Source organism: Anopheles merus, chromosome 2R (assembly GCF_017562075.2).
Source record: "Anopheles merus strain MAF chromosome 2R, AmerM5.1, whole genome shotgun sequence".
Taxonomy (NCBI): Eukaryota; Metazoa; Arthropoda; class Insecta; order Diptera; family Culicidae; genus Anopheles; species Anopheles merus.
The window spans coordinates 19147492-19162132 of NC_054082.1; the positions used below are offsets into that span (position 1 = coordinate 19147492).

At 47.3% G+C, this 14641-nt stretch overlaps 1 protein-coding gene across 13 annotated transcripts in view; it reads right to left on the minus strand.

Annotated features, from left to right (window-relative positions):
* Window positions 1-14641, minus strand: part of LOC121590762 — a 142062-nt gene that overhangs the window by 105880 nt on the left and 21541 nt on the right. The window lies entirely within an intron of this gene.

The window sequence follows — 14641 nt, forward strand, 5'->3', positions numbered from 1 at the left end:
CGGTGTTGAAACGCACCCCCTGAGACAGAAAGGGAATGTGATGGATTTTTCCCACCGTTCTCGAGATGAGTTTTCACTGCCTCATTCACCGGTTCCACACACAGCTTGACATCGTTTTCTCACACCCTACCAACGGGAATGCCTGCGCTATAAGCGCGATCTGGGGCGGATCCGAGCACACGAAAGGTCAAACTTCACCATTCCACCATTGCACTGTTTGTTCGGCCCGCCCTCAGGCGTTCGTCCGGGGTCGTTCCCGGTTGGCAGATTCGTCCAAATCTTGAAGAAAGCGCTCGACTCCCAACCAGCAAGCCCTCGTTGGCGAATGCAGACGGATGCAGTGCGGTGACTTATGTAGCGTGCCTTCCCACTAGCTGGCGGTGCATCGCCTAGACGCCTGGAATGTGTCCCAGCGTTGCACTACAAACCAACCAGCAGTACAGCACAGCGAAGACCATTCGGGATGGGTGTGGTTGAAATTTATGGAACCGTGCAGTGTGCTTCGGTGTGTCTGGGCCGAGGTTCAGCTCCACCCAAGGAGCAAGGAACTCGTGGAATTTGAAGCAGTCCAATTTTCGGCACTGGCACCACACTGGGACGGCGTCGACATACTTGGGCAATGGCCGCGCTCGGCATGTTCATGTAGATACGGTGTACCGGGCTGAAAGAATTCAAACCCCCGAACCGCACCACCGCCGTCCCTTTTTGGCGTTGGTTTTATACTGTGCTGATCCACCTTCAGGCATGTTTGTCAGCCCCTCGGCATTTCTACACGGCGTGAGCAAAACAGCGCGAGTGCCGCATAAAAGACGACGCCCGGCGAAAGAAATGGTGAAATGTGGAAAATTCACCCCACTCCAAGAGCTCAGAGCAGTTCATCCTGGGGCACCAGGGGCACTATCTTATCTGGCTGTCTCCTGACCCAACGCACACCACTTCCGTGCTCTGTGTGGCATTGGGTACACGGGCATTGGGCGCGTCTGGCTTATTAACCATGAATGCGCGTGCAGATGCAGAAAAGGGGATTTTAATTACCCAGGCAATGCAGCAGCAGCAGTAGCAAGCGGGAAGCTGTCCTTGATGCACACGGAGGCTGCTAAAAATAGAGGCCCCAGCATAGCCGCCACCGTGGGGCGATAATTAAGCGTGCCGCTTTGATGCGTGCATCGGATACGACGGTCGGGGGGTCTTGGGTGTGGTGTTAATTTGACAACTTCAGGCAGGTTCGTGCGCAGTTATTGCGAACGCAAGATGCGGAGATGAGGCCGGTCCGTTGGCTGTACAATCCCAGCACTGGGTCGAAAGTAAACGAAGCTTAGCAAACAAGCTACCGTACTGCTCCTGAGGACTAGACCTTCGTTCGGCTCATGCATACAGTTTGTGCCGGCTCTGCAAAGCAGCAGGGATAATAGGAACGTCTCCACACGATACTGAGCTGGACCGGGTGAGACAGACCACATTGAACACTCCATATTTCAAACCCATCGTCGAGAGCATCCCGCAACAGATTGAATTTAATCTCAGAATGACAAATCCTGAGCTCCGGCACCTACGGGCTCACTACCGTCCTCTTCTACGCTGCGTGAAACCTACCGCACCTTTGAAACGGTAAAATCTCAAACACTGAGAAGTGCAGTCCGTGGCATTCCGGGGACAGATAGCGTTCAGAGCAACGTTCGTGTCCCTTTGCTGTGGTGAGCTGTGCAAGAGAGAAAGCGACCAAAAAAAAAAAAACACTCCATTCTCCGTCTCAGACATCAATGGGACCAACCACCTTAAACGGAGTACAATCTGCTCTTACCAAAAACACACACCACCACCGTTGCATTTGTCACATCGAGATGACCTCAGCTCGCTTCGCCGTGACTGTGGCCTTTGCTGAAAAGGCGAGAGCGTCACACCCGTTCCCGGTGCTTGCAAATTCGGTTGTTCTCGTCAATTCTCCGGTGGGAGCGGGCATGCTAATAAATGGGACTTCTTGCTGCACAGTATGCTGGTCGTTCCTGCTGTTCCGGTGACGGGGTTTGGGAAAGTACGCAAACCACCATTTGGACGCTCCGCAGTCGTCGGGGATCGCTTGGCATTCGTTTGAAATTTTCGATTGCACGAGAGACTTGCAACGATGCATCGGGCAGATTGTGAAGATAGTTTTAATGCAACGAATAGTTCAGATACATTCCATTCCTTCACAGCAAAGCAGCATATTTATCAAGTACAGCAGCTTTCACCGATACCTTTGTCTTGTTATTTTTTAATAGCATTTTTATATCGTTTTTATAAAAAAATTGGGGTCGATTTTCAACTGGTTTTTGAAATTCTCCAAAAACTAATATTCGAACATAACTTAACCAGTTAAATCTGCATGTAAAACGAGTTTTCTTTTTCGTTGCAATTCAAAAAGTAAAAAAACACTAAAAAAACGATTATCACCAACCAAACATTCTGCGCTGCTAAAGACTTTTTTTGTTACTACTGCTATAAAAAATACTAAAAAATATACTAAAAAATACTGCTATTAAAAGAAAACCTTGACATCGATTTACCACAGCGCCTTACAACAAGCAGATAAAAGGTTTAAAAATCTTTACTCATTAGTTGCGATGTGCACTGACACTTCCGGCGAGAAATATGGCAATTAGCATTTTCTCTCCCCAGGAGCGCTAACTGGTTTACGGACGAGCGATTTATGCAACAGAGCTGTATGGCACGTACATATCGTCACGACAACACTTCAAATCACAAGAAAAACAAAATAAATCACCCCTTAATTAACACCAACTACACCTGCAAGTAAACGAATTCCAACAACCATTTCCTAACAAGCAAAACCGCCGCTAAGCTAACTTCCATCTTTCGAGGTAAAATATAAATCCAATTTCAACCATATCATCACCTCCTGGTCGGGTACGTTAAAATCGATAAAACACAGCCCCCGCCCTGCCAGCGCTTGCGGTGGCGGCATTTTCACACTGCTTTTCCCATTTTTTTGCGCTAGATCATTATCAAGAAAGCGATAACCTTCAATCACGGAGGCCGCCGGGCGCTGGAGTTCATAATTTTCCACGCTAACGCCCGTTCTTTTCACCGATCAACGCGCCAAACCCGAACCCAGAGCGCACAACCTTGGCGTGGCTTTGGTCTAGCGTTTAGTAGCGACATTCACGGCATCTCGCGTTCCGTGCACGTTACGGTATTTTTGGCTTTTAGGACCTACCGCACGATACCGCACGAAGAACGCAGGGTACGGTACACCATCTCCTACAAATAACTACACCTTCGATACACATAAGCCACTCTATAAGCTTAATTTATGGTTCGGGTCATAAGGTGTAAAGCAAAAAAGAAAAAGAACAAAAAACATCCTCGGGTCAGCATACCCGTCCACGCCACGCAGCTTATAACCAATCGAAGGCAAAAGGGCTCTCCGCGCACACCTTCGACCGTTTGCGTAAATAAAATAAAAGGAAGACACTTTCTTACGGTATAAATATTGCTTTTGCCCGGGGGCTGTCCAAGGAACGCGTCGGCGGACCGGGAGGTGTAACTATTGTTTATTCAAAAAGGGGATGTGACGCTCAATTTTCACCCTCACACCCCATCCGATAGTCTCATCCGGTGGTGTTCTCGCGTGCTCACTGGCTTAAAGGTGTGAAAAACACTGTTCATTACTCAGCACAGTCTAGGTGAGTGTGCTTAAGCTCGGTGGTCTGACCGCTACGACCTTTGCCGCCTTTCGTCTTCGGATTGGTTGGCCGAAAACCCGAAACTCCCTTAACACTTACACCCCCCCCCCCCCCCAGCTGCATCTCCCCATGACCTGCTTTAACCTTCTTCTGCCGTAAAATGAAGAAATCGATTGTTTGGCCGCACGAGGGAAACCGCGAACTGTGCTTGATGAAAATTACCCAGCCAACGCGCATTACGTTAATGATTATTTGGCTTCCAGCCGACTCTGGTAGAGGCAGTAGTAGCAGCAGTAGCAGAGTGCCTGGAAGAAGACTTACTCCCACTTCCCTTGTAGGAGGTGCTGCCTGCCCTCGGACACCCTCGATTCTCGCTGTGATGACGGGTAGATGGGGAAGCAAGGCAGTTGCTCATTCGAGCGGGTGAGCGCGGAAAAGCCAAGACAGAAGTAAAATCATAAATCATCACTTCTATTTTTGCCCACCCGTCGCCCTTTGTTATTGACGCTTTTCTCGCGTTGTGTGATGGGTGAGAGGAGGAGGAGGGGGGGGACTGCAGGGGGGGTTGTTTTTCTTCGCAAGACGATTGTTGGTGTGCTACACCTCACGCCGGACATCGTCGAGTGCCGTTTGTCAGCTCCTCCCTCACTCTCCCGAAAGACTCGTCGGGCGTACTTACATGCCCGAGGAGATGAGTTCACACTCGTCAATTCATCATCTTCCGGCGGTTGGTTGGCGAAGCAGCATGATAATGTTCGCCCAATCCCAGCATGACCTGGGGCATGGGGAGAAGACACACAAAAAAAATTACACACCATTGCCCACCCGGGGACGGTAATTCAACCCAAAAATAAAACACAAAACAGACACGATGGAGCGCACGAGGCGGAATGTTTTAATAACACACAGAGACGGTCGGGCGGTTCGTGCTTTCGAATTGCTAGCCCTTCGAATCGCCCGATCCCCGGAGGCATTCGTTCGCCGGAACAGTCAAGCGGCCGTTCATTAGGATGCGCTTTTTAAAGTAAACACAAAAATACACGATCATCCCGGGAATTTGCCTGTCGTTCGCTGATAAAGGTCAGCAGCATTGATTTTAATTAAATTCCTCGCCAACTTCCATCTGCAGTTTCAGCCTTCGGGGCCGAAGTTTGGCATTCGCAAGTTCAATCAAGAAAGGCGCCATTTGGTCTAACCCAGGGGAGCAGAAATTGGACGACTCTACACACAGTGGACTAACTGATTTGGTTTGCTGAGAGAAAATGAGAAATTATTTGATTGAAAAATACCATTAGTGTAAACACTTTACTAACGCGAGCTCCCACTGCCTCTGCGCTTCTCTTACTCGTCAACAGACGTTGGAAGAGGCATTACCATAAGCTCAGTAACGATTTTAATACACAACGCGAACAATATCTTAAATACGATACTCATAGGCTAGATTGTCGTACATAAACTATCTTAATGATTTTTTGTTTTGTCCCATTCCATCCAGCGCTATCCCACCGTGAATGTCCAAAGTTATAAAAAGGTCCATTATTATTGATTTTCTCCCATGTTTTCCAATCTGGCTACACCAACTCACAAACAAGCGAAACAAAACAGACAACTGACCTTTTTATCCCTTTTCACTCAGTACCACTTAAGGCCTGTCGCACGCCTCAAAATGGAGGCCTGAGCTGCAAGGAAGGGGGGAAGCGGGAAGCAGCAGAGTGTTCCGAGCCGGAGTGGAAAATACCATTTGCTTCCCTCGTTCTCGGAGCGATCAAGAAAATATGAGATGTAGAAATAAGCAGCCAGCCGAATCTATAAAATGCTTTGCCATTCTACCCCGCAACGTACCAGGGAAAAAGTGTCCCAGTTCTCCGAACCATTACAAACAAACACACACACACACAGGCCGGCCTCCCTAATGGAGATTATGGAGCGAATGTTTATTCGGTAAAAAAGGGTACACACGATAACCCGTCACATAAATTTGGATCGACATCATTGTGCCTGCCGCAACCGAACGCCGGTTGACTCATCGAGCAAAGCAATGGTTACGAGCCGTACCAGCTTTAAAAATTCATTCTAAATGAATCCCTAATCTGAATAATACTCAAGCCCCACCGCCCAAGGAAGGGCTTGGCGAAGCACTCTAACGCTTTCGAATGTGTTTGCTAATTTTTTAATCCGTTGTGTCGCTTCTGCATTCTACAAAGGTTTCAAAATATTTTTAACTTTGTGTGGTATCCTTTTTCGCTACACTCTAACAGCGCTGTAGCAGGGAACGGGGGCGCTAGTACAAAATTCATTTGGTACATCGTCAACGACAGAAAACATTCTGATTCCCCTTTTGCGCCAAGACTTGCACGGCACTAGAAAATGGAAGAAGTTCCAGGCGTGTGCCCGTCGTGTGCTTCATCGGCCTAACTTGATAGGCCGCCGGCGAGAAGGCACCAACATTGACGCTTTTCGTCTAGCGTTGTTTGTTCTTAGTCGGAGCTAATGTTTCTGTCACGTAATGGCACACAGCGGCAGGCAGCGAAGACACACAACATCATCTTTCCTGCAGGGGCTGTCTCTGCCAACATCATCGTGCTATTATTATAAGGCTAAAGTCTGTCGGCAACGCGAAGGCTTGAGGTTCGCCTCCACCAGCAGTTGACATGATTAACAGCCGCTAAAGGTGTACCAGCCGACATACACAACCATACCCAAAGCCACTGACATGCAGCATACTACAACACGTGTAGCATGAAAATGGGGAAAAGTTCGCCCACGCTGGCTGCACGGTTTGCCTGTTACGGTAACTGTGTGCCTCTCTCGATAAGGACTATTTTAGACCGGGCAGAATAGTTTCAACAAATCAACACAAGTTTTGCAGGAACTTTGTCCGACCGCCCCGGGAGTGCCGTGTCGCTTCAGCTCCCGGTTGAATAGTTAATCAATATTCGGGGAGATGGGTTTTTTTTGGAGCGATATTGACACTGCCACTGTGCCCGAGCGCACAAGCGCGCCAAACTCCAAGCAAAAGGCAAACCATGGCACACGGCAACGACGCGTAAAGCCTGCTATGACAAAGTTTTCCGTTCGGCTTGCGCTGTTCGTGTCGTTGCTGTTTGAAACTTTAATTTAGACGCAGCGTGTGTAATTACTTTAAGCGTGAAGCGTGAAGGAATAACTTATTTTAAGGCAGGATTCGTGGCAAGTTTACACTAAAACACATTGGAGATTTGCCGGTGTTCTACAGAAACACCACAATGCGGGAGATGATGTTGCCAGTTTCTGAACTCCCAAATCCATTCTCTCCAACTCTCCGAAGCGCAAATCCCCAATCTATATGTATGTCTAGATTTCTGTGAAAGTGACAAAAAGTCATTTTAATCGTCTGGAAAACCCCCTTTGCTGTCACCCTCAACCGTGGAAATGGGGAAGCAACTATCACAAGGGGGTTTGCTAATTATTAAGAACTAAATGAAGTGATGGTGTGTCCACGGACGCTGCATACCATGGCGGTCGCAAGATATTGGCCTCATGCTGGTAGAGTCGGATGTCACGTGATATAAGCCAATTTGCATCGAGTACCCACGGACTCTGTGTCCACCACGCCCAGCATAACACCGTCGAGCGACAACGGCAACGACGACCACGACAACGACGACGCTGGGTGATGACATCATCGAGTAATTTGAGATAATTTAAGAGACCGGTTTTGCACAAGATATCGCATAACCGACGCCACCAACTCTCGGGGTGCCCTTCGTAATGAAGCTGAGAGCGCATGTTAACGTGCCCAGACAGTGAATTAAGCGGAGAGTGGGAAGGCAGGAGACCGTGATGGTACGACATTTAACACACGATATACATTTTTTGCTCTTTTCGCCCTTTTAGCGCCCGCTTCTCCACAAACTTTTGCTTCAGTGGTTGAGAGCGGTTGCGAAGGATGGGTTAAAAATTAACTCCCTTGGTTGTTTTAACCCTCCCTTCTCATGCTGTCCTCCCTAGCAATCCCTACACTGAAACGAAAGACGGCCACTCAATACCGTAGATGGAAACTTATACTTACGCTGGCGGTGCCGCCAGTGGTGCTGCCAATCAAAAGCCCCGCAAAGCCGTAACCGGGTTGAGCCCCTGTTTGCGACAGAAATGTGCTACCAACTTTGCCGCTCATGGGCACTTTTCCTATCGATTCTTTGCGTTTTGCTCGCCACCACGGCATGGTGAGCGGTTTCCAATATCGTGCAATACTAATTAACCATCGCCAGCGAGCGGGATTGAGTTTTGCATCCTCCTGCTATAATCGTCCGTCTTGCTTCGTGTGCAAGTGATGCAATTTCGAACCAGCGCTAATGACTTAACGTCTGTGCGCGGGTGTGGGAGAGTAAGCAATCTACTCGTCCCCACACTGCTGTGCCCGATAATAGGTTATTTTAAAGAGTAAAACTTTCTGTAATATTGGTTACCATCAACGTAATTTAATAAGCGTCATTGAACCGATACGAAGCAGAGCTTCGTCAAGCAAACATGTTACATTCTTGGCTTGGTAACGAGATGTTAAGTGCAACTAAGGTTCAACACTTAGGTTTATGGGAGGCTATCCATAAATTACGTAACGCATATCGCTCTTGGATTTTAATTAACTATTTAATTAACAGCTAGTCTAATAGTCTGGAAAGCATGGTCGATTAGATTGGGTCCACTAAAACGAGTGAAATTGTAAATTACGGCTGGATTTTATAAGGGTATGGCGACCTATTGAGATTTTCGTAGATTGTTTGCTTTCCAACGAATCTAGGAAAAATAAACGATTTGATCAAATTTCCTCGAAAAGCTGTGATGGCGAAAAAAAACTGGGTTTATTCTTTTACAGCATCTTACAGCACCAGAGCGAACAAAATTACCCCAATACGGTTCCACTGTAGAGTGATGGTCACATTACCTTCATCACGCGTCTGTAATTTGAGCTACAGACTATGCCCTGAAGACCTCGGACTTCCTAGTCAAACGACTACAATGAATAACCCTAATAACTGAACATGATCACACAAAAATGAGCTGATCGAAACACTACAACAAAACTATAATGAGCACCTAAAGCATCATTTCCAAGCGCGTACGATTAAATATTTGTCCCGATGGGTTCCGATGTTGGTAAACAAATAGTCACGTACGCCGTTGCAGCCGTTGCTTACGTTTTCCTGCCTTACGTTTGCGGTTTTGTAAATAGAAGCAAATAAAATAACAGCAAAGAACAGCCGTGTGTTTATGCTAGATTACGCCCATACAGCACGATGTGGTACCTACGGTACGATTACCACTCACCGTGCAGATTCCGTTTCTCACGTGGACGACTCATCGGGAGTACGGAGAGGAACGCCAAAGACCGTGCGCAATACAGCACTTCCTCCGGATCACACGAGCCTTACACACACAGCAAACACCGCGCGGAGTTTTGCCAATGTTTGCCCAGCAAACAATATCGTTATGCTATTTTTGCCTCCGCAACCTCATCCATATTAAAATAAACACGTCCATCGCCGTGCGGAGAAGTTCTTTCCTCCTCGAAGCCACCGTCTAACAATAGGAGAAACCATTTCTTCTTGACGGAGCATAAATGTGCAAGACGTACAGCGACGCTGCGTACACCGGAAATGGTAGCCGATCTATTTGCGACCGTTGCGACAACCAGCCTGCTTACCGTCCTCCTCTCCCCTTTTCAGGATTCCGCGCTTATCAGCACGGTATTTTATCATGCGCAAACAAAACAGTCGCTTATCTTGTGACCATGTTTTTGCCTGTGTCCCGACCGGTCCGGGAGTCACCGGGAACCGGGGCCCCAGCGAAAAAGTTTGGTCAGCACAATCAAACTCATCGATGCGTACAACTTTCGCAGCTCGAACCCGAGCACGATTCTTGATGTGTTTGCGTTATGTATGGTTCAGCTTTTTTTGGTTTTTGTTTTTGTTATTGCTCTGTCTCCCGTTGAACACGTACGCCGTGGTATGTTCATCATCATCATTAGCCAGGCGTACAATAAAAATAAGCCGTACAAGCATGTTTCAACGGTTTTTGTGTTTTTGTTCCGCTGGGTACGGCGAAATGGAGCAAAATGCTTCGCGATGCTTCTTCGCTGCTTCCACCATAAATCTGAGTCAAGCTCGGAGACTATCACCGCGATGGAGGGAATGGGCGGGGAAGGAAAAAGGGAGGCGAGTGAGACATCTCACTGGCGGGCAAAGTGCGCCCACGAGCATGTTCGATGTTGATCGAAAGAACCGTGGGGGATGATCGAGAACGATGAAATCATTCGGCCCTCGTGACTGGCATATTGCTGCTGCCGCTGTCTGCACCACAGTGTGACCGTTTGGTAGAGAGTGTGACCAAAAGGTTGTATTTGTCAATGAAATCGCATATTTTATGTTCATTTGATTGATCAGAATATCGTTGGCGCGATAGTTTCAATAAGTGAAAACGCTACAGCTATATTACATGGCAGCAAATTTTCTCTTCGGAAGCAACCTTTTTCCATAATAAATATACAGTTTACATTCCGTAGCTTATGTTCAAACAATACTGAACAATCTCACGATGTGCAACCACACTTGCAAACAAAATCGTCTGTATGAGGGTTCAATTTAATAATATTAAATTTTCTTTTTTCTAATCGTTCTCCCTTCCTTCTATCTCTTGCACTATCAGCGACATTCTCTCCCACCTTCCCCAGCCGGAGGATGCTCTCATTGGCCCCAAGCGCACGCCCGCCGTACAAGATTATTGTTCCGTCGTGAGTCATCGATTTCAGGGGGTCAAGATGGGCCGTTAAGATTGCGGGCTAGCATCATCATACTACCGCCTTCGCGAAACCGCGCGCTGCTTACGCGAGTACAAGCGTTTTGCTTCCCTTGCCTTTTGCTTTTCCAACCTGAATCTATCGGCCTGTTTTAGCGTCACGATTCACGAAAGTTTAGAAAGATGTGCTGCGCTAACACAAAAGAACAACTTTCTGCCATCGTCTCAACCGGGCACGCAGCAGCAGCAGCAGCGTGAGAGGATGACCGCTTCATATACACGGGATGAAGGTGGTGGTGATGGTGGGGTTTATCGATTCCTCGATCGATAGCACATTCTTCGACATCAACAAGAAAAAAAAACATTCTAACAAATGTTCCCATTCAAACCGTTCAAAACTTGTGCCATGAAGCGTACGCCACACGCGTTTAATGCTAATTCACTCGGATTATTCGCGCTCGAGACTTCACAGAGAAACACAGCAGTAAAGAGGTGGCAGGGAGAGTGGTGCGGAAATGGCAAATTTCTTCTCTAGCCATTGCTAACAATTTGCATGAAATATTTTTCCCTCCTAATCCACAATCGCCAATACACATAAAAACGCTGCACAGCATCGGCACCAGCAGACGGGTCAGAACTTTTCTCATTAAAATGACTCATCGTTTATGGTTCTCTAGGGCGCGTGTGAGGGAGAGAGAGAGAGAGCGTGTGTCAGGAGATACGCAGACATTCACCAACAAAAAAAAAAAAAACAATGTCTAAAACGCATATAAATTAAGAAGACCGCGGTGCGATCTCCCCTTCACGATCGACAGTTGGGCCGTGCCGGCACCGTCCATCCGGCAGGCATAATCTTAGCAGTATGCAAAATTCCATGCGCTCGCCACCTAAACCGCGCAAACCGTTCAAGCCGGGGGAGTTTGTGTTTAGAATAAAATGTACCACATGCCTCACCGGTTACTGCCCTTCCTGTTCGTTAGCCCCGCGAGGAAGCGAACGAGACCGAGCGAGCGCACCCGGTCGCCAAATAATGGAAAGCACCATTGAGATCAACAATTCAACGTTCGCGGGCAGTGTGTAAGATGAAAGACGCTTCAACGAAACCTGCCATCTTTCACCCCAGCCCCACCCGACGAGCGTTAGAGACAACGGGGGCAGAACAGAGCGACCAGAGCGAAACACTAAACGCGCGCGAGCCCCTGTCCTCGGGGGTTCCTGCTTTGCGTCGTGAATTTCATTTTGGCATGTTAAGCGAATTTTTACGAGTCAATCTCCCCCCCCCCCCCCCCCCCCGGTTCTTCCCGGTGTAGCTGTTTACCATAAGAATCTTTTCTTTCTTTGTTGTATTTGTTAGTAAGATTTGGTTCCGTCCGTTCGTCTCCAAACTGCTCTGTACTTCTCTGATCGACGGGTGGGGGGCAAACAACTTGACGTCGGCTTTCCGATTTCAGTTTTATTTTCCTCTCTCAAGAGCCCAAGTTTAAGTGCTCTCCCTGCCCCTCGGGGCGGTCGCCACACGCTGAAGGGAAGAGTTTTGTGTGTTCGGTTTGTTCTGTCGAAGCATATCGAGTGCAAATATGGTGTTCCCGCTGGCACCCCGAAAGCAAAAAGCAAAAAAACCCACATCGCAAACAACGATCCCAACACAACACTTGTGAACGACAGAGAGAAAGAGAACGAACAAATAAACGAAGGGGAAAAAACGCGCGCGCACACACACACTCCAACAATAAGATGTCACGAACTGTCCACAGATCAGAAAGTTCAAATCAATTGAATAACGTGCGCGGCTCAGGGCCACTTGACGGGGTTCGGTCGCTTTGCTTACCCTCCTGTTCCCGCCCCGCTCGAACAACATTTGAAGCCAAAATAGCGAAGAATACGGAATGAGCGAAGCTGGCATAAAAATTCATTTACCAACGATTCGAACGATTCGTCATTCGCGTCCACCGTCTGCAGTGTGTCCGCCCAGACCAGCAGAGCATTGCATCTCGCCCTGCGAAACGTACACGTAACGCAACGGGGTGAAAGGTTTCTTGTGGGGTAAGTTTTATTATATTTATATGTTTTTTTTCCTTTGCTCTTCACTCGAACTCCAGTTTGTTTTTGTTCTTTTATTTTTTACGACGCTTTTCCGAAACATTGCAGCGTAGTGGAGAAATGTTTGGAAGCCGGGAGAGAAGTGCTGTGGAAGCCGGGCGACATGTTAACGACATTGCAATGATGACGAGAATGTGCCTGTTGATGAATCGCACTACAATTCGAACGATTCAAACGAAACAGCGTCGGAAGGAGTCGGTGGGAATAAAAATGAATTCAACCAGCACGAATCGATGCATTCGAAATGATGACAAATTTATTCCAAAAAGAAGCAGAAAAAGAAGCGTAAGAAGAGAAGAAGGAGTGATGATGTAAACCTTCTGAGTGCGAGGCACGAATAAGAAACGGCGCAGTTTTAGTGTATGGATGAGTGATTTCCATGATGAATAATTATTTACTTTGTATTCTTTTTTTTATTGCTTTCTATTTACAGTTTAGCGCACGTTTCTTCTTTAGCAACAGTTCTTTAGCTGAATTCATGAATGATTTTTAGCCTTCGAAACTATAAAAATACTTTTTCTACGAGGCGATGAGTAATGGATGACACAAAGTCACTGGAATTATTTATTTTCTATTTAAATCAATTTTTTTTTGCACTGTTCAAACTGGAAACAACTTTCATGCATCCCCGTTGCTGCACCACCATCATTCACACCCTTGCCCTTTACCATCAGCTTTCATTTTCATCCCTTAATCCGGCCGTCATGTTTTTCGGGGAAACCCTACAAACTTTCGGTTCCGTCTCATGTTCCCAAACAAGTTTGACCGCTATACATCCGTGCACAATTTTATATTCATACGCGCCGTGCGCCCGGAACGCTCTGCTGCTGCATGGGGGCTGCCATCCTTAGCCGGCACCACCATTTATGTTAATCCAATAAAATAATGCCGAAAATACGACCAAGCAGAACGACGATCGCACTCGGAAACACTTAATATGGTCAGCAAAGTTGGTCCTGAAGCATACAGAACCACAAAACAAAAGAAGAACATCCAACAACCGGTTACAACCGTCAGCATAAATCAAAAGTTTCACCGAAAAGGGGGGAAAAGAGGAAACGGGTGAGAGTGAGAGTGAAGGTTTCCGTTCGCTGTTGCCTTATATCTGTCGAAAACTTTTATCGCCCCACCAGGCCACCACCGAATGAGGGATAGGCGAAAACACACGCACACACCAGGCAACAATTCATTGATCCGGTGATGCGAAATTGGCAAGGGGGGGGAGGGAATGAAGGCACCAACTTTTGTCCTTGCCATGTCATATCGATGAAGAAGGCAGAACAGACACGAAAATCGAAAATCGGTCGTTTCATTTTAAGGCGTTTTAAGTTTTGGACTGTTTGTTAACACAAAACGGTTTGACGTTCGGCAAAAGTTAAAAGCAATCAATAAAAGCACAAACACCTTAATGACTGTGCAAAACCGGAGCGAAACTTTTTGTACTGCTGATTGGGACCAAAATCATTAATTTGAAGCCACTGTCAACAGAAATCAAAGAAGCATTAAAGCTGCTCCAGCTGAAGAACAATCCCACACGCATAAAGGAGACACTAAAATTCCTTCCCTCCTTCCACTGTAATGGAACAACAATCATCTTATCAATCCACCCCAACGAACCCAGGTGGTACGAGGCGTATCGGAAGGTCAGTCAGCATTACGATGTCCTCCTACAGCTCCGATGAAGAAATGTCAATCACGAACGAAACAAGCTACCAAATAATTCACACCATATTGTGGACCGATTGCTTCAAAGCCAGCAGGACATTCCGGTCGCAGCTTAATTTTCCCAAATCCCTATCACCCGTTGCGGGGCGGGGAGGGGAAGGAGTTCCTGTCGTGAGAAGTGTGCCGGAGTGCGTGCGGGTCCCTTAAATTTAACACGCACAAGATACCGATACCGGAATATAAAGAGATCAATCCCCGTGTGCCCGTGTTGCTCATACGCAGCCGCGTAGGAGGTGTTGGACGGAAACTTCCAACCAGCACTACACTACCGGCAAACACCTCTGGCTGCCATAAATATTAATAACTTCAAACTTTGGGTCTCCCGACTCGTTGGTCGTAGCGGGTGTTGCGCCATTGCC